The following is a 26,492-nucleotide window of genomic DNA, read 5'->3' as shown; positions in this document are numbered from 1 at the left end:
CCAAGAACTGGAAATCAAGGGGATGCCCATCAATTGGGGAGTAGCTGAAGAAATTGTGGCATATGAATGTAATGGAATACTATTGTGCTATAAGAAATGGCAAACAGGAAGACTTCAGAGAGGGAAGCACTTACATGAACTGATGTTGAGTGAAAGAAGCAGAACCAGGAGGACATTGTACCCAGTAGCAACCACAGTGTGTGAGGAATTTTTCTGGTAGACTTAGCTCTTCACAGCAATGCAGGGACCTAAAACATTCCCAGTGGACTCTTGAGGCAAAATGCCTTCCATATTCAGAGAGAGAACTATGGAATTGGATCATAGAATGAAGCTGAATATTTTCTCATGTGTTATGTTTTGTTTTGTTATGGTTTTTCTCATGGTTTCTCCTATTCATTTTAATTCTTCTATGCAACATCACCAATGTGAAAATGTGTTTAATAAAAATGCATGTGCAGAACCCGTATAAGATTGCATGCCATCTCAGGGAAGAAGGAGGGAGGGAGGGAGGAGAAAAATCTAAGACTTATGGAAGTGAGTGTAGAAAACTGAAAACAAATAAATTAATAACAAACAAAAAGAAAAGAAAAGTTACACCTTCTGCGTGTGAGGAGCTGCCAGTCTGATTACATGAACATATAAGACCCAATGAATATACCAGATGCTATGATTCAGATGAGGAAGATAAAGCAACTCAGGGAAGGGCTAGCATACCTAGAATGGATGATCCCATCTGTCCTTGCCCCCAGTCTTTGTCTGTGAAAGTCTTTCCTCCTTGTAAGCTCTAACACAGATGCTGCCTCTTCCCAGAAGCCATCTTTGATCTCCCCCATGTGATTGTGATCACCCCCTCCTCATATTTCCCAATGTACTTTGCCCAGACCTATACTTTGCACTCAGATCACTCTCCTATGTAACATGACAAGTGTACCTTTGACCTTTTACCCCAGTAGACTACAAAGTCCTAAGAGCAGGGTCAGGGTTTTCTCTGTCTTTGTATCCCTGGTACCCAGAAGAGTTATTTGCATATAATAGATACATATTTGCTGAGCTGAATTGACAGAAGGAAGGATTGTGGTGGGCTCTAGTTAATCAGAAAGGCTTCATGGATTAAGTCATAGATACTGAGCTAGTCCTAAAAGAATGATATAGAGTTGGATTAGCAAGAAGTAGAGAGCAGGACATTCTACAGGAGTTGAATAAAGACAGGAATAGAAGCAGGGATAGAGCATGGTGGACGGAAGGATGGCAGCCTGACTGGAGAGTGCACATTCGGGAGCAGTAGGAAATAAGATTGGACGGGTTGAATGGAATAAATTCTAGAAGGCCTTGAAAGTAAAGTTTGGGCTTCATGCAGTAGTCAGTGGGAGTCATTGAAGTTCTCTGAGCAGGAGAGGAATGACTAAAGCTGTGTTTTAGGAAATAAATCTGGCAGCATATGCATATAGGTTGGAAAAAAGAAGAGGTAAGCAGACTTTGGGGAGTGGCTGAAGAAATTGTGGCATATGAATGTAATGGAATATTATTGTGCTATAAGAAATGGTAAACAGGAAGACTTCAGAGAGGCCTGGAAGTACTTATATGAACTGATGTTGAGAGAAAGAAGCAGAACCAGGAGGACATTGTTCCCAGTAGCAACCACAGTGTGTGAGGAATTTTTCTGGTAGACTTAGCTCTTCACAGCAATGCAGGGACCTAAAACATTCCCAGTGGACTCTTGAGGCAAAATGCCTTCCATATTCAGAGAGAGAACTATGGAATTGGATCACAGAATGAAGCTGAATATTTTCTCATGTGTTATGTTTTGTTTTGTTATGGTTTTTCTCATGGTTTCTCCTATTCATGATGATACAGCAGAAGTCTAGGAGAGGGATGGCATTCATGAATTAAGCATACATTTTTTCAAGTATATTCTATGTACATTGCATTTTGCTGAGCACTGTGGGAAATACAAAGATAAATAAGACAAACCCTGCCCTCAAGAAGCTTACAATTTAGTAGGGTCCATAAGACATATATCCAATTCAAATTATAATGCTAAGGGCTGGGGGTAGAGTGAATGGAAAAGACAGCACTATCCTCAATGACTTGCTATTGAGGAGGGCACCAGACCTAACAAGAAGGTGATATAGGTCCCAGAGATCATGTTCTGAGAAGTATCCCAGAATCTCTCAGTGGTGGCAGTGATGGCAGAGAGCTGACCTCTCAGGAGAAAAAGGTCTTCTAGTTTGGGGGCATCTGAGAACCCCTGACCCTTGTGATCAAAGCCTCTCCTGGTCTGGCTCCATCCTCCCCTTTTGGCTTTATCTCCTATTATTCTTCTTCCCACAGTCTGCCTTATGGACAGTGAGCCTACTCTCCATGCACCATGTTTGTCCAGCCCTTTCTCATCTTCGTGTCTTGGCTTATGTTGATGCTTGGAATAGCCTCCCTCTGCCCCCGCTCCCACCTTCATCTCCATCTGTTCAACTTCCTCCCTTTCTTTAAGGCCCAACATAGCTGTTACCTACTTGGAGCAATCATGGGGTTCAATGGAAAGAGTACTTGCTTTGGAGTCAGTATATCTGAGTTGGAATCTTGCTCTGTCACTTATAGTGTGACCCTGGGTAAGTTCCTTAATTTCGCTAAGCTTCAGTTTTCTCAGTAAAAATGAGGGGTTGAATGATATGGCTTCTCAGGTCCCTTCCAGCACTCAATCTGTGATCCAACGGTCCTCCATGAAGCTGTCTCTGATCACGACCATTCCAGAGGTGAAAATATCTTTCTCTGAGCTCAGATGTCTCATGGCACTTTACCTGATTCTTCTTTATCTGTATTATATTCGACCTTGCCTCACACTTGTGTCCCTATTTTCTGTCCCCCATCCTTAAGGACAGCTAGGTGGCACAGTAGGTAGAGCACCAGGCCTGGAGTCAAGAGGACCTGAGTTCAAATCTGCCTCTAGATACTAGCTGTGGGACTCTGGGCAAGTCACTTAACTCTATTTGTCTCAGTTTTTTGATCTGTAAAATGAACTGGAGAAAGAAGTGGCAAACCACTCCAGTATCTTTGCCAAGAAAAACGCAAAGGGGGGGTACAAAGAGTTGGATATGACTGAAACTACCAAAAAAACCCACCTTTATCCTCACTGGATTGTAAGCTCCTTGAGGTCAAGGACTATGTCATTTTTCATTTTGTATCCCTAACACCCAGAGAAGTATTTTACAAATATAAATATTTGCCTAATTGAATTGAACTGTCACGACACCTTAGACCAGACCCATATCCCAGTAATATAAATCTGCTGATACATGACTCTTCATTCTAATAATAATAACTAATAATTTGCATAGTATCTTAAGGTTTACAAAGCATTTTATTTTTTTACATTTTAATTTATTTTTTACATTCTTTTCTTTTAGAGTTCCAAATTCTCTCTCTCCCTCCCACCCCTCCCACAGCCACTGAGAAGGCAAGCAAAGTGAGATCAATTATACATATTAGCCATATTTCAAAAAAACAAGAAAAGTGAAGTGAGAAAATTATGCTTCATTTGCACTCAGAGTTTTTCAGTTCTCTTGTTGGAGGTGGCTAGCACTTTTTCATCATGAGTCCTTTGGAATTGTCTTGGATCATTGGATTGATCCAAGTAGCCAAGCCTTTCACAGTTGATCATCATTACAACATTGCTGGTAGTGTGCACAGTGATCTCCCTGTTCTCTCTTCACTTTACAGAGTATTTTCTACACATATTAGTATAGTACTGTGGAAAGATGGCTGGATTTGGAGTCAGAGGACCTGTTTTTCAATAGTAACTATTCTACCCACCACTGGTGTAACTTTTGGTAAGTTACAGAATTTCCCTGAGGTCTCAGTTGTCTCATTTGTAAAATGAAGGGTTTGTATTTGATGATATCTAAATCCCTGGTCTATAATCTCATCTTCTCCTCAAAATAACTGTGCTATTAGTTAGTCCTATCTTAGAGGTTAGGAAATTGAGACTTAGGTTAAATGACTTGCCCATGATCACATAGCCACACAAGTACAAAAGACAGGATTTGAACCCAGTTTTCTCCAGAGTGCAAGACCAGAATGTTTTCCACTAACCCGTCATGACTGTCCAAATTCTTATCTTGGTCCCTGAAAATGCCATCACGCTGACCTAAGACATGCTACCCCTCCCCTCATTTCTTGCCTAAGTCTATTACCTTTTTCAAAACAATGCCCAGCCTTTTTAATAGCACTTTATGACTACAAAACACTTCTCAGAATCATGAAAGTACAGAATTTAGGAATTGGAATAGGTCTCAGTGGCTACCTGAGTAGTCCAATCCATACATGAGAGGAACTTCTAGTAAGTGGCCTCCAGTCTCTGCTTTAAGGCCTCCAAGGTGGGAGAATCTACCACCTTCATATCCATAGAAGAAGTGACTTACCCAAAGTCCCAGAGATAGGAAGGAGCAGAGCTGGAACCTGAGCCAATATTACTGCTAATTCCCCGAGACAAAATCGAGAGATGTTACTTTGTCAGGGTGAGCCATTCATCTCTAGGTGAGCACCTTCTCAAAGACAAAAACATTAAGCAGCTGTGTGATGGAGTAAAAAGAGAGCCAGATTTGGAGTCAAAGAGTCTTGGCTTAAACCATGGCTTCAGCACTTACCATCCACATGGCTTAGGGTAAGTCACTTTCATTCTCTTGGCCTGGGTTACTTCACTGATAAAATTAGGTTACTGGACTAGCCAGAGATATCTGTTGTTGTTGTGCATCCTTCATTATCAAAGAGGATCATCAGGAGGGCAATGTCTTGGCTAGTAAGTGAATTAGATTTAAGTGAGGCCAAGCTTTGTAAAGTTATCACCCTCACTCCCTCCTGTAGAGTTACTGGAATCCAAAGGCAAGATGTAGGACAAGATGACTGGAGATCACCTGAATGCAGAGGGACACCTTGGCCTTTCTAAGCTAAGGTCTTCTCCAGATCTCAGTTTGTCTGAGGCAATGCCTATTCAGTAATTAAAGGCTAGGTAAGAACTGAAGCAAAAGATGGCCTAGTTTGCCAGTTGTTTCCTGGACCACTTGCACATGCGAAACTTGACAGTGCAAATTAAAATGTAACAGGGAATTTTTTTAAATACATAAAAATATAATACAACATAGATAGTGGTAATTTGCGGGTTTCTAAATCCATATGGTGGCACAGTGGATACAGCACCAGGTCTGGAGTTAGGAAGACTTATCTTTCAGAGTTCAAATCTGGCCTCAGATACTTACTAACTGTGTGATGATGGGCAAGTCATCAGACCCTGTTGACCTCAGTTTCCTCATGTGCAAAATGAGCTGGAGAAGGAAATAGCAAATCACCCCAGTATCTGTGCAAGAAAATTCCAAATGATGTCACAAAGGGTCAGACACAACAGAAAAATGACTGAACAACCACCACTATTCCGTACTTCCTACCTAATTTACAAGTCTGAAAGAAAAAGACTAAAGGGATTCTTGCTAGCTTAATACATTAAAAAAAAAATGTCCTGAACATAGATCTGGAAGGGACCTAAGAGGTAAGCGAGTCCATTTACATGCCTTAGTTGCCATCCCTCTCTAACTGTACAACCCTTATCCCATTGGTGAGTTCTTCCCAGAGCCTTCATTTTGAGGAACAGTCCAGACCAGCCATCTTTCATTGTTCTCTTAGAAGAGGTAATGGATTTGTTCTGGGTTGCCCTAAAGGATGGAACCAGGACCCAATGAACAGATGAACTCTATAAGGAAGTACATTTCTCCCTCTGCTCCTGCATCCCCCTTCTTGTATTTTGACTCAACGTAAGAGATTCCTCCCCATCAGAACTACCTAGTAATGAGGTGATCTGCCTCAGGATTCAGTGATCTCCCATTCTGGGAAGCCTTCAAGTGGAATGATCACCTTTTTAGGTTGCTATAGAGGGACATCCTCCACTGAGATGGGAGCCAATGAGGCATAGGGAGAACCAAGACTAGATGACATTTGAGGGCCTTTTCAGCTGAGATTCTATGATTCTCAGGTGGATTCTCTATGATCAGGGAAGAAGATAAATGTAACTGAGATAATGCTACAGGACACAAGCCCTGATGTAGACTTCTCTGCTCTGTAATTAAAATAGCATAGGCTGTCAGAGTCAGGCAAGTCACCGGATCTCTCTGAGCTTCAGCCTTCATATCTGTAAAATGGGAATAACAGATATAGAACTGGAAGAAACCTCAGCAGTCAAGTCCAACCTCATCATTTTAGAGATGAGGAAACTGAGGTCCAGAAAGATGATTTAATTTATTCAGAATCACATGGGTGGTGAGCAGTAGAGCTAGGATTGCCAGACAACCCTCCAGCCCCCAACCTAGCCCTCTCCACTGTAGCCAAACCTGCACTGCCTAGCCCACAGGATTGCTGATCAAATGAGACAATGTACTGAAAGTACTTTGCAAACTTCAACGTGCTATAAAACAAGATGTTATTGTTGTTGTTATTACATCTACTTCTACCTCCCCTCAACCAGTCCTTCCCCTATAGGAAGTATACTACTAAATCATGAAGCCTGGAGGGAAGTCAGAAGGATTTAGCAAGTCGAACATTTATTAAGGCATTATATACCAGGCATGATGCTAAGCTCTGGGGATGCGAATACAGGAAAAAAAGAAATCCGGTACCTGCCTTCAAGGAACTGACATTCTGAGGGTAGAAGATAGCACATAAACACAGAAAAGGGACCTGAAATGGGGTGAGGAGAGCTGTAAGGGAAAAGATAACCTATATATTGGAGGATGGCTGGCCTGGGGCCTTCTTCAAAATGGAGATTCTGGGAGGAACTCACCAAGGGGAGAAGTAGACCACAGATGCACGCCAAGAAAGATGTCGAAATAGGGTGGCAAAGTGCCTAACATATAGTAGGTAGGTACTCGATAGCTAGACTCTAAATGAAAGAATCACAAGTTCTGAAAATTTGGTTCATTCCAATATGTTGGTGGGAAGTTAATCATACAACTAACCTTGAGACCTTTATTACCATCTCTCTAGTCTACTGGAGCAACATAGAACAAATGGTTTTCCCGATCCTATGTGAGAGCCCTCCAAGTGTTTAAAGGTTTATGACATCCTTTCACCATAACTTGAGGTGACACTCAGTGATGGCTATACCAGACAATTGCAAGCCTTGGCAGATCTACCTATTTCCATTTGTTTCCCATTCTATATTCCAGCCTTGATGCCATCACTAAGCTAATCTTTTTAATAGATCTAATCATGTCATAGCTCAGCTCAAAAATCCTCACTTGCTCCCAAGTGCCTGAATCATGTTCAAATTCAAGGCAGTCAAGGACCTCCACAAAGTAGTGATGCTTTCACCTTAGTCCCAGCCTTAGCTAGGAGAACTTCTTTCCTCTAACTCTACACTCCAGGCAATGTCATCCAAACATTCTCTGTGCTTTCCCACAACAAGGTCTTTGATCATATTGTTCTCTAAACTTGGAATGTCCTCCCTCTCCACCTTCTAATCTTTAAAACCCAACTCAAAGTCCACTTTCACTGGAACTTCCTCTTCCCATAGCAACCACCTCCTACTCGATAATGCAGCTTCTTAATGCATTGGTCACCTAACAATCCATGAGAACTCCCATGATATAGTAGAATATGTGCTGAATTTGGAGCCAGAGGACCTGAGAGTCAATTTCCAGTTCTGCCATCTTGGGCAAACCATATAATGTGTCTTAGCCTTAGCTTTCTTATTTCAAATAAAGGGGTTGGAGATGAAAGTTAAGACCTCTTCTTACTCTATACCTGTGGTCCTGTTATACAGGGTGTGTCAAAAGTCTTAGTGCATTTTAAAGCTTATGTGTAAAGTTTACATAACATAATGTAGACATATACATGTGGGGCAGCCAAGTGGTATAATGCTCTCTTCCCTCACAATCTCCTTGTATACACTACAACTTTGTTTGTTCTCTCCCCCCAGCCAGAGTCAGAAGGATCTGAGTTCAAATTCAGCCTCAGATATTACTAACTGTGTGACCTTGTGCAAGTCCCTTAACCCTGTTTACCTCAGTTTCTTCATCTGTAAAATGAGCTGGAGAAGGAAATGGCAAACCACTCTAGTATCTCTGCCAAGAAGACCCCAAATGGGGTCACAAAGAGTTGGACATGACCAAAAGTGACTGAACAACAATAATGTATACATATGTATTACATATACATACGTTTTAAAAGCTATCTTAGTGGTTTATAAAAGTTCTGATCTTTAGCAAAAATTCTAGTTACCCCTGAGATTTTTAGGGTTCTTCTTGTTCAATGTCCCTATGCTTTTAATTTGTTTCCCTCCTTAGCACCTAGTAGGTACTTTATAAATGCTTTCTCTTTCCTTTCTCTGCAGAATCTACACAATTCCTAGCCTATCTGGGTTGAATGCTAGTCCAAGCTTCCAAGATTCAAGTCAAAGACTCAGGTATTTCAGATGGCTACTAGTCTCAGTCCCTTTTCTCCTAGTGTGGTCTCCTAACCGCGCCAAACTATGTGTCCACCTCCCAAAATTTCTCCTCTAGTCTTTGGACCTTCCTGAAATAATCTTGCCTTCTTTAACTTCCCTGAGAATTTGGATGGCTAGAGTCTCTTGGGAATGCTAACTCATACTTGATCAAAATATCATATATTATAATTACTGGTTACTTATCTTCCTGCTAGACTCTAAGTGCCATGAAGGCAGGGACAGTATCCTATCTAAAGTGTTTATTCCTGCCAGTGCCTTGCTCTGAACATTGTGCCATAGATGTTTAATAAGTGTTTGCTGAAATTAAATCGCTTGGATAAAATTAAATCGAATCGGGCATTTTAATTCTTCTAGGTCCACAGGGTTTTAAAAAAAAATTTCATTTGTGTCATGGACTCTTTTGTCAGTCGGATGAAGCCTATAGACTCCTCAGATTAATGCTTTTAAATGCATAAAATAAAATATATAGGATTTCTAAGGAACCCAATTTTATTGAAATACAATTATCAAAATGCATTTAAAAACAAGGTCACAGACCCTGGGTTAAGATCTAGGAGCACCTCTGATGTCTTTTGAGAGGCAGTCAAGGCTATTCTTCCAGGACAAGGGGGCTGATGGATGCCTCATCTGCCCAAATCCAGAATTAGATACTATGAAACCCAGAGCCTTGTTTATGGGAGATCTATCCCCACCAGTCCTGGGGGTCAGTGGCAAGACTGTGCTATGGTTCAACTGCCTCCTAAAACAACACAGCAGGCAGTGAGCTACAAGCCTCCAGGGCAGGGGCAGAGAGTGGAAGAGGGGACTAAGAAAGGGGGAGGGAGAGAGAACAAACAAAGTTGTAGTGTATATGAGGAGACTCTGGGGGAAGAGTGCAGACAGAACCGTGAGCTTGGGGCCCCCCAGGGAGCTCCCAGACAGGGCTGGGGAGCGTGTGAGCTGGAGGCTTCCCGAGGGGAAGAAAGCAGGTGGTGCAGGGAGGTTCTCAGGAGAAACCTGAGGGAGGGAGCACAGAATCAGCGCTACAGCATACACAGTGATAACAAAAACAGTGCCTATAGGAATAATAAGCATTTATTGAGCACTTTAAAGTTTGAAAAGTACTTTACATGGGTTATCTCATCTGATTCTCACAACTCTGAAATACAAGTGCTAGTAATATTCCCATTTTACAAATGAGGAAACTGAGGCTGAAATAGGTTAAATGAGTACTCAGGGTCATACAGTTAGCAAGTTACTGAGGCAGGATTTGAAATCAGGTTTTCCTGACTCAAAATTCAGCACTCTATACGTGGTAACACCTGGAAGGGTCCCCCATTGGAGAGTTGGAATCCATACTCCTATAATATAGCACATACAGATACACTTGCCTTGTTTAAGACACCAGCAGCTGGTGGCACAGGGGATGGAATGCTGGGCCTGAAGTCAAGATCTGAGTTCAGTTACTGAGTTGTGTTACCCTGGATAAGCCACTTAACCCCTGCCCTGCTGCAGTTTCCTCAACCCTAAAATGGAGATAATAGCACCTACTTTGCAGGGATATTATGAAGATTAAATGAAATAATATTTGTAAAGCACTTTGCATAGTTCCTGTCACGTAGTAGGTCCCATATAAATACTTACTCTCTTCCACCATTCCCCTTCTCATCTGTTCTGGAAGAAAATATATAAGTTTTTAGTCTCCAAATCTGCAAGAGTATTACATTGTCCTAGAGGACAGTGACCTGGGCCTAGGTTGCTGGTTTGAGGAAGGGGGTGAGATGTAACTATGTTTGTTAGTCAGCTTGTGATGGACAGCATCAGAGAACTTGTCCAGCATGAAGATGAACATAAATCCATTCTCACTTCTTGTAGACCTACCACATCTGGAGACCTCTGCTTACCCATGTTGGCAGGTGACTCCGAATTATAATCTGAAGTCTCAAAAGCTTAAGATCTCATCATACTTCATTTCACTTCAAAAAACCCCATGATTTCAGCAATGTGGGTACTGGCCCAACAGAGATCACAGCCCCTCTAGTGCCTTTTCTGAGTTACCAAATTCAAAAAATTATTCCTTAGTGACTACCCCTAAGGTAACAAACCTCTCTGCACTTTCGATAGGCTCTTAAAAGATGAAGCACAGTAACTGTCAGAGCTCATACTGAATCAGCACAGCTTCCAAAAACCCGGGGCCAGGTCTGGGACCTGGAGAAGAGACGAGGACTTGGTGAACAAGAGACTGTCCATGTGCAGTGTTGTAGGGGCAGCCAGACTGGGCCATGTGTTAGTTGATTTTCCTTAACTGTTTTTCTCTTTCTTTATTACGAAGGAACTCTCACTGGAGGGTCAAGAGAGAGGACAGCCAGAAATAGTAAAAGACATAAGAAAAGATGGAGAAGGAAGAGGCAGAGAAGGAGGAAGAGGAAAGGGGGAGAAAGAGGAGGTAGAGAAAGGTGAGATGGAAGAAAAGAAGGAGGAAGAGGAGGTGGAGGAAGGTGAGGAAGTGGAGGAGAAGAAACCAGACAATCACAGGCTATTAGAAGAGCCCATGAAGGGAGAAAGAGCCTTCATGCTGTATCTAAGTGGTCTCTTCTGCCCTTCTTTCCTCCCTTCCTAGAATCTCCTCGCCTCTGCCTCATGGCCTTTCTCACTTCCTTCAGGACTCAACTCAAACATCACCTTCCAAGGGATACCTTTCCTGATGCCCTTCACCCCACCAAGAGCTCATGCTCTCCTTCCCTCACTACTTTGTTTTTATTTTGTATGTATTCTGAATATACGTATTCCACATATATTAACATGCACACATTGTCTCTGCCTCCTTGAGATCAAGGGTTGTTTTCATTTTTTCTTTATATATCCATTGCCTAGTACAATGTCTGGCATGTAGTAAACACTTAATAAATGTTTGATTGATTGATTCCTGGTTCCAATCTCACAGTGGAGCACGACAGATGGAAACTGAGGTATAAGGTCAGGCCAGGTTTCTACTTCTGACAACAATTTAGCTTCATTAAGTATCCTTTTGCCTCCTTTTCTCCTTTGTGATTTACATACATATAGATAGACAAACACATAATCAACACACCAATATTTGTTGAGCATCTATCGTGGTGCAAAGCACCAGCATCAGGAAATAGCCCTTTGTTTAGAGAATAGAACTGCTCCCCTGTCTCCATTCCACTGGTGCTCTCCAGCCAGAGCTGCTGAATTTGACAATCGTTTGTGGGGAGAGAGCTTGGATCATCTTACCTCCTTCAAGCCTGGAACTCTCATTCCATCCAGGAGGTGTGTGGAGGTGGCATGAATAAGTGCAGCCCTGTCCCTTCTAGCCCTCTTTTCTTTCATCATCCATAAGTTGCTGGTCTAGTCGAGACTAATCTAAGAACCATTTAGGGCTTGGAATCCTAGAATTATTGGATGTAGGGAATACTCAGAATTCTAGAACTACTGGAAGACTTCTGGAAGCATTTTGTATACAGCGCTGAAGCCCTTCTACGTTGAAAGTTACCATGGCTCCATAGTGATCACACTCAAATCAATTAATAAGCATTTATGAAGTACCTACTATGTGCTAGGTTGATGAGAATACAAAGACAAGAGAAAGATAAACAGTCCTTGCGCTATAGGAGCTTACGTTCTATGGAAGAAGGGAACCTCTTATATGTATCAGTAAATTTCTCACTCTTCAACCTGGTTTTACCTTCAGAGTCTTTCTGAATCCAGGAAGTAGCCAGAGAAATTTCTACAACCCTGTGTTTGTGTTTTTCCATCTGAGTGTCTGTGGGTGGATATGCCCTGTCAGTGTGCGAGTGTGTGTGTATGTGTGTGTGTGTGTGTGTGTGTGTGTGTGTGTGTGTGTGTGTGTGAGAGAGACAGAAAGAGAGACAGAGAGAGAGACAGAGAGGATAGGAAGAGACAAAAAGAGAGAGTCCTGGTATGGTAGTGCATGGCTGTGTGGGACAGGGTGCATCCAGGTTTGGAAGCGTATAAGCATTAGTGCCTACTTAGGGGTATGTGTGGGAGTGTGTGTGTTTGGGTGTTGGTGTTTGGGTGTTGGAGTGAATGAAGGCTTGTGTAGGTGGATGTTTGGGTGGTATTTTATGAGTGTATATGAGTGAATGTATGTGTCTGGGAGGGTTACTTTTTTGGGGAGAAGGGAGGTTTGCTGGTGTGAGTGTGTGTGTGCTTGTGTGTGTGCATGTGTGTTTAAAACATCCTCTAAGGCTACAGAGAAGGAGGCAGGAGATGGGAGTGGGTGGGGGATGCAGCTGTCTCTGAGCCCAGTAATGCCTCCGCCAGTCCAGCACGACTGGAGCCAGTGGAGATGTTGAAATCACTTTGAAGGCCAGGCAGACACAGATAGACCGACTGCCCGGGCTCCCTCCCATCCAAGTGGGTTTATGAGGGAGATTTTAGCAGCACCAGGAACAGACCCTGGATTAGAGCTGCAGGCTTCAAAAGGAGCGGGCGCACAGGAGAGCCGAGGGCTGGAGTCGCTCTGGCTTAAAGGGGACGCTGTGTATTATAAATAGCCGCCTTCCTGGCCGCACATCTGTTCAAGGCACAGACTTTCAGAGGCTCAGTTGGGTTCTTGCCCTTCTATTTCGGTGGCCTGTTGGGGGCTTAGGGAGGGAAAGGAGCTGAGGAGGAAGAGGGAGAAAGCCAAGCTGATTTTAAATTAAATGTTAGCATGATTAGAAAGAAGGGATTTTTTCCTAAGTGGCAACGTTTAAAATCCACCCCTTTTGGTTTCAAGTTGAGGGAAAATTTCCTCCTTAGCACAAAAAACACAAAGATTATTTGGGAGCTGAGAAGGTGTTGACTGAGTAATGTCCTATTGTTAGCACACACACACACACACACACACACACATCGGTGCCACAACACTCACCAAGAAGCAAGGAAGTGGCCTTAAAATAGGACACTAACCATTGGACAGGGCATTGGGTTCTGGATGTTCTGGCTACTGCTTTCAACTCTGCTTCCTACTGTTACATTGTAACTGAGCACCCAACACCTCCCACGTGGGGAGGAATGAGAAATGAGAAATGACAAGAAAGCAAGCTTAGAAGCAGAATCCCAGGCAGTGGGAACCCAGCTCTCCTGGTCTCACTCAATGAATAGGAGTCAAACACTCTGCTTGGGATGTGTGGAGCTAATTCTGGACAGAGAGCAAAAACACAAAACAAAGCAAGGAGGGTGAGGAGGAGAGCAGCTAGTGATCTCCTGGGTCCCTCCAGTTTCCACATACTCCTAGCAGAGCTCTTTCCTCCCACACTCAGTCCCACTGGGGACTCCGCGTGCCTTTGGAAATTCATCCCACCCCCGCAGTGGAACTTTGGGTGTCCAAAGCCGCCTGTGGGAAAAGGGAGAGGGATTGGGGAGTGGGGTGGGGTGGGGTGGGGGCTCATGCAGAAAAGGGGGAAGGAGGGGATTGAGTGACTGGGGTGGGGGGGAGGATGGAAATAGAAAAAGCAGTAGAGAACAAGACAGAAGTTAGGGCAATAGCCCTGGAGTAGAGAGACCGGATCTCCAGCCCGTTCACTCCTCGACTCAGCCCAGTGACGGCTCATTAATCACCCGGCACAGGGAGAGGGATTCAGGGCCCTCGGCGTCTCCTCCAATCGCCAGCCTGTTACCACAGAAACAACCTTTACCCTTCAGAGGCTTCAAAGGGTTTTTCTTCCCTCTCTCCCCTCCACCTCCAGTCTTTTTTTCCCCTCTCATTTTTTTCTTTTTCTTTTCCCAGGGAATGGCTGGCAGTAGAGCTTAGATCATGTGAAAAGAGAAGGGGAGATAGAGAAGCCAGGGAGGGGAGAGAGGAGAAAGAAAGGGGAAGAGAGGGAGACAGGCAGAGTGAAAGAAGGCAAGGGGGAGGAGGAAAGGGGAGAAAGAAAAGAGAGGGAGGGAGGAAAAGACAGCATTGAAGGAGAGGAGAGAGAGAGAGAGAGAGAGAGAGGAGTTCCAATGGAGAGAGTGGAAAGGAGAGAGATTGCAGCTACACAGTCAGTGGAATCCCCATGCTCCCCACCTCTGACGGGCTTCTAAAAAGGAAAACAGCAAAAGGGAGGGAAAAATAAATGTGATGGGGGAGAACTGGGAGGAGGGAGAGAAACTTGTGAAAATAAATATTTATATATTGAGAGTTTTTAAATCCTTTTTGCATTTCTGTAATAAATTATTCATCTGTGTATCTCACTCTCTCCCTCCTATCTGCTTAGGGAGCTACAAAGGGGATTTTTTCCCCCTTTCTCTTCCACCTCCTCTTTTCCACACTAACAACATATTGCCAGGAATGGGGAGAGAGAGGAGAGGCGGCTCTGTTGCTGCCCCTAAGGTGAAAATAGCTTAGGGTTGGTTTGGGTTTGAATTTTTTCCCCTTTAAATAGGAATAATAAAATAAGTGAGTGAGAAGAGGACAGAAAAACAACAACACACGTCCTTGGAAGTCTGGCACCACCAACCGGGACTGAGTAAATCTTCCTCTAGAGGAATCTGGGAAACTCTGGGGTTAGAGAGAAGAGTCTGAAGACACAGAGGCCCCTGAGGCAGCTCCAAATGTAGCCAAGAGAGTGCACAGTACAGGAGCATGCATCCCACAGGTGCTCAGTCTAACATCTGAGCATGACAATGCTCTGTGCTGGCTACTAGGAGAGAGGAGGTTTGGCTCTAGGGAAGCTCTGTGCCCTCAAGTTGCTTATCTAGCCACCAGCCTTCATCTTTGGGCTGGACTTTGCTAATTGATCAGGGTCATATACCAGATCCAATGAGAGGCAACATGGCATAGTAGATAGAGAGCTGGCCTTGAAGAAGACCAGAGTTCAGATTTCACCTCTGACACATTCTGGCTGCCTGACCCTGGACAGGACTTTATATTACATTTACAGCTGTGTGACCTTAGGCAAGTCACTTAACTTAGTGCCTCTAGGTAACTCCTGAAGACTGAGTCACAGAGAAAGTGCTGAGCTAAAGTTTACTTATCTGGGAGTTCTCCATACCAAGGAAATCATGGGTCAGGTCCCTATGCCTAGACATCTCACAAAGCTGGGAGGAACAGTGAGCATATTACACAGCAGAATAAGAGAGGATCCAAAAAGAACTAGTTAAACTGGAATAGCATGCTGAAACCAACCAGATTCAACTGAATTGAGAAGAATGCAAAGTTTTGCACTTCGGTTCAAAAAATCAACTATACCAGAAGAAGATGGGGACACTTGACTTGACATCAGTTCTCATAGAGAAAAATGTAATAGAGTTAGTGAACTGCAAACTTAATGTTAGTGCAATGTGACATGGCACCAAAAAGAAAAAAGAAAAGTTAATGAAATCTAAGACTGCATTAATAGAAACATAATGTTCAAACTGAGGGAGATAAACATCCTACCATATCTTGCCTGATCAGACTTTATCTGAAGTCTGTTCGGTTCTAGCAGCCTTATAAGAAAATTGTCAAGATGTAATGTGCCTGGCTTGGTGGTGAAGTAGATAGAGCACTGACTGGGTCTGGAATCAGAAAGATCTGAGTTCAAATCTGACCTTAGATGCTTCCTAACTATGTGACCCTGAGTAAGTCACTTAAACCTGTTTGTTTCAGTTTCCTCATCTGTAAAAGGAACTGGAGAAAGAAATGAAAAAACCACTCCAGTATCTTTCCCAAGAAAACCCCTCAAAGGGCCATGAAGAGTCAGATACAACTGAAATGACTCAACAAGAACCAATGACAGCAGTGTATCTAGAGAAAGATGAGGATGGTGAAGGATCTGACCCGTGAGTGTTAATGTGGACCAGAAACAGGACACAGTGGTGAAATATATGAGAGCAAAATCTAAGGAAGAACTTTCTAGTGGGTAGAATTAATAATGCCATTGGTTCTTTCCTTAGATAGCAATAATAATAGTTAGCATTTCTATGTAATAAATATATATAATATGTCAGTCATTGTGCTAAACACTCTTCAATTATTATCTAACCTAACCCTCTCAAAAACCCTGGGAGGTAGATGCTCTTATTATCTGCATTAGTAGTTTGTGGAAACTGAGGTAGGCAGAGGTTACATACAACTAGAAAGTATCTGAGGCTAGATTTGAACTCAAGTCTTCAGGCCCAGTGCTCTATCTCCTACACCACCAAGCAAGCTCCCTGTCATTGGAAATTTTTAAGATGATATTAGGTGACCGTCTTCTATAGGTCCTATAAGAAAGATTCTTGACTAGGACCTTAAAGAGGCAACCTCTAAATTCCCTTCTACCTTTACAATTCTATAATTCCTCACTGATTCTGAGCTCCAGGAAATGTTTCACGCCCAATGTAAGTACATGTGAGGACATTAAGTACTATAGTCAATCCAGGGAATAAATCCTTTCGGACTCCAATAGATTGGGAAGGTCCCCATCAGGTATCCCACAAGACATAATATGTGATGGATAATTGTTGACATGACATCTGTTCATTACCATTAGAAGGGAAACAGCTAATTGGAGGGGGGCGTGAATCTTTGCAGAAAATTTCCTGATAAGGGTCTGATACCGAAGATACATTTTATAAAAAATTAGTTCTAGCTATATCAAAATAGGAAGCATTGTCCAATAGAAAATGGTCAAAGTCTGTTAACAGTTCTCAAAAAAAAAAATAGATCTGAGCCATCAGCAATCATTTTAAAATACCCCAAAGCACCAATAAGAGGAATGCAAATTAAACCAACTCTGAGGTTCCACCTCACACCCATCAACTAGCAGATGACAGAAGAAAAATAACAATTGTTGGAGGGGAAATGGAAGGATAGGTGCAGTAATGCATGTTGGAGGAGCTGTGAATTGGTCTAGTCATTCTGGAAAGCAGTTTAGAAATATATCCAAAAAGTCACTAAATTGTACCTTCATTTTGAACCAACAGTACCACTCATAGACATATCACAAAGATATCAAAGAAAAGTGGGAAGGACCCATATGCATGAAAATATTTATAGCAGTACTTTGGTTGTAGCCAAGAATTAAAAACCTGGAGGATGCTCATCGAATGAAGAATGGATAAAGAAATTATAGTATGCAAATGTAAAAGGACGTTACCATGCCATTAGAAATTATAAAAGGGATGGATTCGGAGAAACCTGGAAAGATATATGAATTATTATAAAAGTGTGCAGAATGAGATTTATTTATACAATAACTACAGTCACGTAAAAAAAACTACTTTGAAAGACTTAAGAACTCTGCTCAGTTCTATGACCACCACTATACCCAAGGACTGAATATAAAATGTAATGTCCACCACTTTAAAGAGAAGTGTGAAATCTGAGGGGGCAAACTGAGATAATGCATTTTCATTCACAATGTGTAGATTTGTTTTGTTTATGTTTATCAATTACAGGGTTTTTTTGTTTGTTTAAATTTGGGGGGAGGAATTTGAGGGGGATAGATGGGTTCACAATAGAGATTCCAAAATAGAAAGAAAAGAAGGAAGGGAAGAAGGGAGGGAGGGAGGAAGAAAGAGAAGGAAGGAGGGAAGAAAAGAAGGAAGGAGGGGAGGAAAAAGAAGGGAAGGAAGGAAAGGAAGGAGAGAAAGATGGAGGGAAGAAAGGCGAGAGGGAGAGAAAGAGGGAAGAAGGAAAGGAAGGAAATAAAAAAGGAGGAAAGAAAGGAAGGAATGGATAGATGGAAGAAGATAAGGAAAGAGGGAGGGAGAGAAGGAAGGAAGAAGGTAGGGAAGGAAGAAAAAGGGGAAGAAGGGAGAGAAGGAATGAGAGGAGGAAAGAAGAAGAATGGAAGGAAGGAAAGAAGGAAGGAGAAGGGAAGGGAAGAAGGGGGAAAGGAAGGAAGAAAAATATGACATCTATTCTTGAGTTAGGGTGTGAAAAGAGGAGACACCTATCAACAGCAGTATACCTTGGACAAGAGATAAAATGAAGTGAATAGGGGAACATCTTTGTGTCCCCCAAGAAATCAGAACACCTTTTGTTTTCCCTATCTTTGTTCCTCGATGAGGAACAAAGGGGAAGATGTGTAGGAGCAGTGATAGGGAGAGGGAAGCATCCAGGAAGGGAAGCATCGCCCTGAGGGCAGCAACCCTTTTATGTCTGTCTATCCCCAGAACCTAACCCAGTGCCTGGCACATGGAAGGCACTTAAGAGACTCTTGCTGAATTGAATTATTTCCGCTCCTTTCCTTGTCACCTCTGATGTTCTTGTGTCTGACCATAGCCTGGTCGTCTGAGTTCCGAATTTGTGCATGTTTCCCATACCCATCTGTGTGTCCATCTATCTCTGAGAAGATTCTAAGGCTCCAAAGTCCTACATTTCTAGGAGTCTAAGAAATCACGCGTGGAGGAGGATGTCCAGTGCTTGACAAATAAGCGTAGGACTGGGTTTGTTGAGTCTCCCTTGAGAAACAGGAAACCCAATCAGACGTGTTCCAGGGATGGAATTAGAACCAATTCCTAGTCATGTGCATCCCTGGAAAACCTTCCACCTATGTCTTGGTTCCTAGGTGCCAATCACTCTCCTGACTGAAGCATGGAGACCAAACAAGGCTGCTGTTACTCTTTAAGCTTCAGTTTCTAGAACCTGCTTATTTTGCCAGAGAAAAAACTGACCAGAAAAATAACCATCTGCCATTCACAGTTAACTAGGCTGTGCACTCAACTTCCCCTCCTTCACCTGTGTATTAAATCTGTATTTTACATGAAGGTGCATTCTAACCACTGGACCCTGTGTGTGTGCGTGTGCTTGTGCATGTGTGCATGTATGTATATGTTCATGGCATATTTTGCTCCAAAAAGTCTCTCACTGGAAAAATCTGCAATCCCTGGAAAGAAAGCTTTAAGTCTTCCACCCATAACTATAGATAGCTGTCACTTTTGCTCGCAATCACAGGCTAGAAGAAAAGTAGATAAAGGAAAAGGAAGACGATGAGGAGAACACAGTCAGGCGATAAGACGTTTATTAACCATCTACTATATGCTGAGCACTGGGGATACAAAAAGAACTGAGGAGGCAAAAGACAGTCCCCCGCCTTCAAAGAGCTCAGTATCTAAAGGGGGAGACAAGCAAACAAAAAATGTCCAAACAAACTCTATTATCAGCTATAAACGTGAAACGTCTAAAAGAGGAAGGGTCCTAAAATTAAGAGGGGGTTAGGAAAGGCCTCCAGTAGAAGATAAGATTTTAGTTTCTACTTAAAGGAAGCCAGGAGACGAAGAGGAGGAGTGAGAGCATTCCAGGCATAGGGGACAGCCAGACAGAATGCCCAGAGCTGAGAGATGGAATGTCTTTTTGTGGCACAGCCAGGAAGATGGTGTATTGGGATCAAAGGGTATATGAGAATAAGATGTAAGAAGGTGAGACAGGTAGGAAAGGGTTAGGTTATGAAGGGTTTCGAATGCCAAACAGAGGATTTTGTATCTGATTCTGAAGGTGCTAGGGAGCCACTGAAATGTATTGAGTGTTAGAGTGACGTGGTTGGACCAGCGCTTTAGGAAACTTACTTTGGTGGCTGAATGGAGGATGTATTGGAGTGGGGAGAGACTTGAGAAAGATGAAGAGAAGAAAAAAGAGGAAAATTAAAATAAATAAGTTCATACCTGGGCAAGTTCCTACCATTACTTCTGAGGTAATAAAAAGAGTGAAATGAGGTAGCCTGTTATGCCAGAAAGAGAAATGTTTCTGAAATCAGAGGACCTGAGTTCAAAATCCATTTCTGATGCCACTGTTAATCTTGCTTCTGTCTCTCTCTTTCAGATTTATATCCCCAGCACTTAGCAAAGTGCCTGGCACACAGTAGATGCTTAATAAATGGTATTTTCTTTTTATTGACTGACTGATTGAAATACCTAGGTAACCTTAGGCAAGACACGACTTCTCTAGGCCCTGTTTTCTTCATGTGTAAAATAAGGGTGTTGGACTTGAGGGCATCCCCTCTGGCACTAGAATGTCTATCCAGGGAATGTTGGGCTTAGAGTCAGTACTGGCCATGGGACATTAAGCAAATCATTTCACCCCTCAGAGCCTCAGTTTCCTCATTTGTAAACTGGAAATAATTCTCTGAGTGCTACCTACCTCACAGAGTTGTTGGGAGAAAAGTGCTTTGCAAGTTTTAGGTTTCTATAAAATCTGAGTTATTATTATCATTGCCCCTCAACACCCTGGCATCATTCCTGCCCTGCACTTCTTCTTTTCATCTCATGCATCCTAGCCTCTTTGAAAGCCCCTTGCTGGAATGTCCTGGTTCTGCCACTGGCTGGCTGGATAATGGGGCCAAGTAACTTAACCTCTGTGGAGCTGTCAAATGAGGAGGTTGGTCTAGGTGGCTTCTAAGAGCCTTCCATGGGCAAGCAAGTTCTCAAAGGTCCCTTCCAGCTCCAATATTCTATGATTATAGCATTCTAATTAACACTTAACAAGAGGAAGCTAAGTGCTGGACAAGTAAGCCTTAGATTAATCTATTGGGTCTCCCTTGGAAAAATGGAAGAACTAGTCAACAGGTCAGAATCACCTGGAAGCTGACCTGGGGCTACAAGGACAGGGTCAGACAGAAGCTTCATCATCCCCATCATGGATCATTACTGACAATGCACACTTTTCATAGTGCTCTAAAATTCACAAAGTCTTTTCCTCATAATAATTCTCTAAGGTACACAGTACAAACATTATTGTCCTCATTTGACAGATGAAGAAAGAGGAAGGGAAAATAAATTAGCATTTATATAGTGTCTCATGTATGCTAGGTGGTGCAGCAGATAAAGTGCTGGCTCTGCAGTCAAGAAGACCTGAGTTCAAATCCATTCTCAGATATTTGCTAGCTATGTGACCCTGAGCAAATCATTTAACCCTATTTGCCTTGGTTTCTTTCTCCATAAAATGAGCTGGAGATAAAAGTGGAAAATCATTTTAGTATCTTTGCCAAGAAAACCCCAAATGGGGTCACAAAGAATCAAGTGCAACTGAAAAAATGACTGGACAACAGCAACTATATGCCAGGCATTGTACTAAGTGCTTTAGAAATATTATCTCATTTGTTAATGAGAAAATAATAGGAAAATGAGTTTCAATGAAGTTAAACGTCTTCCTGAAGGTCACATGGATAGCAAGTATCAGAGCTAAGATCTGAATCCAGATCTCCTAATTTCAGGTCAAGCATCCTTTCCATTTCCTCAGTACCTTTGATATACCATAATATTCACTGTTTGCTTGGTAGGGTCACACACTGGGATGGGTGATGGTGCATGAGTTCATTAAATCTCTGTCCCAACAAACTTGAGGCAGGTCAATGGATGCAGAAGCATGCCCACCAGAGTGTGGAATTCTGACCTAACATAACACAACGCATCAACACTTTGTACAAGCTCAGGTGGGAGAAGCAATCATCTCAGAATTGGAGTTCTTATAGCAGTGAGACAAAAGCCTCATGATATGGGCTCCAGGGAGGATTTCAGCTATTCATCTGTGTATTGGAGGAATCATAATCATTCTGTGGAGGCGACCCTGGCTTCTTAAAAGCTAAGCCAGCAGAGCACAAGCTCTGACAGGTTCTACCAGCTGGAAAGACTTAGAGCACAGGCCTGGAAACTGACAGTGTCTGTTATTCAGGGCCCAGCTTATGTATGAAGAGCTCATCCCCAGAGGGTAGGGCTACCAAATGATGAATCTTTTGGACTTAGCAACACACAAAACCATCTAAGGGGTAGATGGTAGTGGTCTTTAGCAGTGGCATGCAAGTTCCTTGAAGGCAGGGCATTTTGTCTTTGAATACCCAACACCTTTTCCAATACCTTTTTTATTAAAATTAAAAAGCATTTATTTTCTTGCTTTCCCACACTTCCTCCACCATTAAACAAAAATAATTTTTTAAAAAGTACTCATAACTAATATTTATAATCAAAGAAAAGATTCCCACTTTTTTTGTTCAATCTTATCCGACCCTTCATGACCTCATTTGGGGCTTTCTTGGCAAAGATCCTGGAGTCCGTTGGCCATGTCCAAAAATATATGTCTCATTCTACATTTTAAGTTCATCACTGATCAGGCCAGAGGTAGATAGTATGGGTTTTATCTTCAGTCCTCTGGAATAGTGGTTTATAATTGTGTTGGTCAGAGTTCTTAAATCTTTCCAAATTGCTTGTCTTTATAGTGTTGTGGTCCTTATAGGGATGGTTCTCCTAGTTACCAGAGGGCCATGCACATTAATACTGTAAATGCTTAATAAATGCTTGCTGAGTTGCATTGGAATAGATTGTTGGTAGGAGTACCCACACTGATGAAACCACAGGTCTTTGGAAGCATTGAAGTAAGGCTATTTTAATATTGCTGCAGCACTATTTCACTTTTCTTCTTGTAAAACTTTCATAAGAGAGAGTGGTGGATAAGTGGAAAAGGTTAGGTACGCAAGACATAATAGTTAATGACTATAGTAATCTACTGTTTGATAAATTTTTAAAGACTACAGATTCTAGGATAAGAACTCACTATTTAACAAAAACTGCTAGGAAAACTGGAAAATAGTATGGCAGAAACTAGGCATAGACCAACATCTTACACCCTATACTAAGATAAAGTCAAAATGGGCATTGACTTAGATATGACAGCTGATACGGTAAGCAGACTAGAAGAGCAATGAAGATTCCTGTCAGATCTATGGAAAAGGAAAGAATTCGTGACAAAAAAAGAGATAGAGAACATTATTAAATGCAAAATGGATGATTTTGATTGCGTTAAATTGAAAAGTTTTTGCACATACAAAGCCAATGCAACCAAGATTAGAAGGAAGCAGAAAGCTGGGAAACAATTTATATAGCCAGTATCTCTGATTAAGTCCTCATTTCTAAAATATATAGAGAACTGAGTCAAATTTTTAAGAATACAACTCATTCCCCAGTTGATAAGTGGTCAAAGGATATGAACAGGCAGCATTCTGATGAAGAAAGTAAAGCTATCTATAGTCATATTAAAAAATACTCTAACTCACTATTAATTAGAAAAATGCAAATCAAGATAACTCTGACGTACCACATCACAGCTATCAGACTGGTTGTACCACATCACATCTATCAGAATGGCTAACGTGACAAAACAGGAAAATGACACGACAAGATGTGGGAAAATTGGAACACTAATGCATTGTTGATGGAGTTGTAAACTGATCCAACCATTTTGGAGAGCAATTTGGAACTATGTCCCAAAGGCTAAAAACCATGCATACCCTTTGACCCAGCAATACCACTTCTAGGTCTGTATCCCAAAGAGAAAACAGTTATCAAATTCATGTTCGTCACTTTCTTTAAGACATTCACATCCAGCTTTGTTAATAAAGGGCATTAAATCCATATAGCCTTTGGGGATATCCATGTTTTCATTGTTTCCAGGGTCGTTTTTAAAGTGTTCTTCATTTTTCCTTCTAATCCCACAGCGTCTGCTCCTTGATACTGGTCGATTCACACTTTATTTCGGAAAAAAGAGAAATGTGAGTGTTGCTGATATATTGTTGGTGGCAGCTGTTCCCTGGCACTGATGTACATCCACTTCCAAAAAAACTGCTTTTGGATACTTATTGCTCAGAGCACTGGAAACTGGTGCTATTTGTAAACATGGTCCACAGTCATTTGAAACCATTCATATTTGTTGCTTGAACTGGAGTACTAATAAATGTAAAATATGAAATTCTTGTTGTTTCTTCTTCACCTTGATTGAACTGAACAAATAAAGTCACAGTGTTAACATTTTGAAATGTAACATAATGAAGTTGGACAATACCATCTTCTTTAATATTATCTTGTGTTAGTTCCAGGGCTTGAGTTGGTTCACTTCTTTCTGCCTCTTCAAAATTCATAGACCAGGGTAGATTGATAAAGATTTTTATATACTTGGGACCCTGACCATTATCCCACCCCTGAAATTTCATGGAATAAAGCTTAACAGTCTGATTGAAAGTCACAGTAGCTGTTCATCACAGTTAGATTCCAAGAGAGAAGGGTCTTTACATAAACAGTTAGGGGTGTAGGGTGTGTTCAAGGAGGCCCAGTACCTTTGATGTGATGGCTGCTTAGCCCTTTTTGGGACTCTTTCCACTTTTGGTGTTTACCTGTTCCACCTAACTCTCACTTGTGACTCCAAGAAGCTGCAGCGTGCACAGCAGCCACACCCCGGTAAACCGTTTTGGCAGACGGGCCAAACCAGGTTGAGGGTAACCAAGGGTTCTGAAGCCCATTGTTGAGTTAGGGGGGTGACTACCCCAAACATGTGAAGACTTCCTCTGGTGGAATGGGCAGATGAGAACAGTTTGTTCCAATGGCCATGAAGGCAGATGAAGCAGGAGACGTGAAGCACTTAGAACTTGGTTAGACACTAAAGATGCCATGGTCATCCACTGCATCCTGAACCATCACCAGCCATCTTGACTCTGTCCTGCCACTGGACTATGATGACTGTGGAGGAGAGAGTGAGGCTGACGACTTCGTGCAACTCTGCCTCACTTAAATCCAATTTTCACATGAATCAAAAGACATCACCCATACCATTTCACTATTCTGTACACAAAGTTTGTAGATCTGACCAAGGCCTTTGACACTATTAGTCATGAGGGCTTATGGAAAATTCTGTCAAAATTCGGTTACATGGAGAAGTTGATCAATACTGTACATCAATTTCATGATGGCATATTTGCCTACGTTCTGGATAATGGACAATGCTCTCGTGTCTTCCCAGTCACCAATGCAGTGAAACAGGGCTGTGTGCTTGCTCCCATGCTTTTTAGCATGATGTTTTCAGCCATGTTGACAAATGCTTTCAATGAGGATGAACACAGAATCAAGGTCAACTACCTTACTGATGGTAAGTTCTTCAGTTTGAAAAGGCTGCAAGCCAGGACCAAAGTGGAGGGAGTGTTGGTGCATGATTTTCTGTTTGCAGATGATTGTGCACTCAATGCAGCCTCTGAAGCTGAGATGCAGCAAAGTATGGATCAATTCTCTGCTGCCTGGGCTAATTTTGATCTAATTATTAATACCAAGAAAACACAAGCACTCCATCAGCCACCACCACACCATCCATACGTGGAACCATTGGTTACAACAAATGGAGAAGTTTTGAATGCTGTAGATAAGTTCACTTACCTTGGTAGTGTACCTTCTAGGTATGTAGACACTGACAATGAGGTTGATGCACACATTGTCAGAGCTAGCTCAGTGTTTGGGAGGCTCTGAAGAAAAGTTTGGGAGAGAAGAGGTATTAGACTGACTACCAGACTGAAAGTGTACAGAGCTGTTGTGCTGACCTCATTGTTATATGCTTGTGAAACATGGACAGTCTACCAGCACCATGCCAGGAAACTGAATCGCTTCTATTTGAACTGGCTTAGAAGGATTCTGAGGATCACCTGGCAGGATAAGGTACCAGACACTGAAGTCCTTGCTCAGGCTGAACTGCCAAGTATTCAAACTGTGCTTCAGAGAGCACAATTCCAATGGACAGGCCACATTGCTCGAATGCAAAATGTACGCTTGCCAAAAAGACTATTTTATGGAGAACTTGCATGGGGCAGGCGATCACATGGTGGCCAAAAGAAGTGATGCAAGGACACTCTTAAGGTCTCTCTCAAGAACTTTGGATTTGACTGTGCAACATAGGAGACACTGGCACAGGACCGCTCAGCATGGCATGCCTGAATCAGAAAGGGTGCTGTGCTCTTTGAGCAAAGCAGAATTGAGACAGCACAAAGTAAATGCAGGATGTATAAATTTGGGATATCCACCCCAAATAGTCACACAGACTATCTGTGCCCAACCTGTGATAGAGCGTTCTGAGCTCATATTGGTCTGATTAGCCACAGTCAGACACACTGAAATTTCACTTTATCATAGTGATACCATATTTGGTCCTCTTCAAAGATGGAGGACAACAAACAAACAACCAGCCAATCCCAAAGAGGCATAAAAATGGGAAAACAGACTCACATGTACAAAAATATTTGTAGCAGCTCATTTTTGTGATGGCCAAGAATTGGAGATACCCATCAATTCTGGAATGGCTGAACAAGTC

At 42.2% G+C, this 26,492-nt stretch overlaps 2 long non-coding RNA genes across 3 annotated transcripts in view; one reads left to right on the top strand and one right to left on the bottom strand.

Moving 5' to 3' along the window:
• LOC140519546 (uncharacterized) overlaps nucleotides 1–5,368 on the bottom strand; it is a 207,727-nt gene extending 202,359 nt beyond the window's left edge. The window contains exon 1 of the long non-coding RNA XR_011972228.1: nucleotides 5,250–5,368. This is a non-coding gene — a long non-coding RNA (uncharacterized lncRNA). The remainder of the gene's footprint in view (nucleotides 1–5,249) is intronic.
• An 18-nt stretch (nucleotides 5,369–5,386) lies between these two features.
• Nucleotides 5,387–24,086, top strand: LOC140519548 (uncharacterized). 2 transcript variants are annotated; one of them, XR_011972234.1, is made up of 3 exons: nucleotides 5,387–5,536; nucleotides 8,372–8,443; nucleotides 10,797–11,314. It is a non-coding gene; the product is annotated as an uncharacterized lncRNA (long non-coding RNA). The 2 variants fall into 2 exon arrangements; XR_011972233.1 differs by lacking the exon at nucleotides 10,797–11,314 and adding an exon at nucleotides 23,866–24,086 and having other exon boundaries at nucleotides 5,391–5,536.
• The last annotated feature ends 2,406 nt before the right edge of the window (nucleotides 24,087–26,492 follow it).

This window comes from Notamacropus eugenii, chromosome 1 (assembly GCF_028372415.1).
Source record: "Notamacropus eugenii isolate mMacEug1 chromosome 1, mMacEug1.pri_v2, whole genome shotgun sequence".
Lineage (NCBI taxonomy): Eukaryota > Metazoa > Chordata > Mammalia > Diprotodontia > Macropodidae > Notamacropus > Notamacropus eugenii.
Note: the sequence above shows the minus strand (reverse complement) of the source record. Positions and strands in the feature narration are given on the sequence as shown.